The following is a 2,419-nucleotide window of genomic DNA, read 5'->3' on the forward strand; positions in this document are numbered from 1 at the left end:
CTGGCCACGTCACGTCGAGACTGGGAGGTACCCGGGTTCCAATCCCGGTGCCGCCTTTGCTGTCTGAGGTTTTTCTGGGACCAGTGGTGAACTCCTTCAGTGATAACGTCGCAGAAGTCACGGAGGTGCTTTGCTTCCGCGTTTCACTGCACTGCGAACGCATTGGAACCGGTGAGTCTGTCATCCAAAATGTCTGGTGATTTTTCGTTCGGTGAGTTCATCGAACTTGTTCGTCCGTATGCTGTTGAACCCCGGAGGTGCCATGATGGGAGAGACCCGAAACGAGCACCGAACTTCCACTAAATTATAGTTTGCCGCTTTGCAAGTGTGAACCTTCCAGTGAAAGTGAGCGCTGTTTTTGCGCGCTGCCTTGTAGCACTATATTAGCGCGCTGCTGCATGTCGGAACAGACCTTATGCGGACAAGCCTGTAACTGTAGGGTTCTTCGTTTGCAGGTTTTATTAGTTTTGTAATTCTTTGGGGGGGGGGGGTAAAATCCCTGCTGTTTTTCGGAAGGAAATTGCGGAAGAATGGGGTGTGTTCTATCGCGTGTTTTGCGCTGTCGGGAGTTTCTGGGTGAAAGTAAAGTCGTGTTAGTCAATCTGCCAAGAGGATTGCAGGGATCTACCGTGGATGTCCATCACACGTCCGAACAATAGCCTTTGGTACTACCTAGGACGTGACTGACAAGAGGACATTGAGGTAGTTTCTTGGGTACTCAAGGGCTAAAGTTGATGACGTGATTCATCCCTTTCGTGGCTTAAAAGGAAGGTATATGAGATTGAAAGACTCGCGGACACTAATGGGACTGCCCAGTGGTAGCATATGCTTCTTGGAGGTGTGGGCAGGTCCATAGCCGAACTTCTGCATGGAGACTGTAAAAGCCTGAGCGGCAACTTCTGCTGCATGACGACTGCAAACTCAAACGCTCAACTGGGTATGACGGGGTGGACTGCATGGATATCGGGAAAGGCTTTTTGCAGACCGGTGGATCGGTTCTTGGCATGCGATCACGCTTAATGCGCATAGAAAAATGTTGCGACGCCAGTGGTATCTCTCTGAGTTTCATGATTGCAGGGACAAGGACGTCTGAGACGCGTCGTCCTGTCAGCCATGTCAGCCATGTCAGCCACATGCTTACGTCATAACAATCACAACAGCTAGCCTGTGTGCTGCTATTACGATCTACGAAACTGTCGTCAACAGTAACTCACGTATGTTCAGCTCGCTGTCCAACGGCACAAACCCTCGGAGTCTTGTTTAGCGACTGGTACTAAACCTTCAGTCTTGGAGTTTTAGGTCGCTTTCAAGGAGCACAATGAATAGCTTTATGTTCTTGCACGAGAAACAGGACAAACACACTCAAACTTTACAACCCAGAGAGGGCATTCTACGTATAAGATTATTTGTAAGGGCGCATGTCGCATACGCGTTGATCGTAACGTCTTGTTTCTTGCTATCTTATATTTTCTCAGAGTTGCTGAATTCTTTGTGAAAAGAAACAGCTCTTCGCTGTTGCATGCTTTTGAAAGCGAGCTGCAACCACAATAAGAACGTTTATGGTTTCGCGTAAATGTGCGCGTTAAAGCCGGATCGTACTCTCGAAACTGTATTGACGTGAAAAGCTGGGCTTCACCTGACCGGTATTCCTCGTGTACGGCTTTTTTAGGTTTTGCTTTTACCGCTGGCGAATATTTTAAAACGAAATCGAGGAAGCAGATGACTGGTCAACCATGTTGCACGAGAAAGTTACAATGGGCGTGCCTCAAAAACAGCTGGCGGCCAACACGAGACTACCGGTGATGTCACGCACGGCACATGGCTTATGAGAAATAACCTTCACAAGTTTCGGTTTCGTTTTGAGTTTTTCAGATCTTTTTGGCAACTAATGGGTCCGCGGCTCCAAAACCAACTTTAGTTCACATTTCAGAAGAATGTATCGAACTTGTTTACGTAGTGATTAAATAGTTTCATGTTGCCGCGCCGTCTCCCTTTAAAAGGGTACTTAAATGAGGAATGAAACATCCCATTATCCCTGTCTACAAATGTCGCAAGCTGCAAAAGTGTTATTGAGTAGGGAAAAAAATGCCAGAATACCGAAGGGAATGTACGAATCCTACAGATGACTTTCGCCGTTGCACACTCAACGATAGTTAAAGCGCAGTGCAGTTGTAAAGGGAAACAGAGAACGTTTCTTATTTAAACAAACCAAATTGGTCGTTGCAAAGACCACTGAGATATTATTTTTTTTGAATTGGTGATCAGTCGGCTCAATGCGTATTTCAACCCATTATACTACTAGTCGCAAGATGTCCATTTGCACGATTCTCCAGGAGTGGACAAAAACGTAGAGAACTCCGACTTAACATAACAAAGGTTAAGTTAAAGTTAAAGTTAACTCCGTTAAGTCGGAGTTCTC

Source organism: Ornithodoros turicata, unplaced genomic scaffold (assembly GCF_037126465.1).
Source record: "Ornithodoros turicata isolate Travis unplaced genomic scaffold, ASM3712646v1 ctg00001475.1, whole genome shotgun sequence".
Taxonomy (NCBI): Eukaryota; Metazoa; Arthropoda; class Arachnida; order Ixodida; family Argasidae; genus Ornithodoros; species Ornithodoros turicata.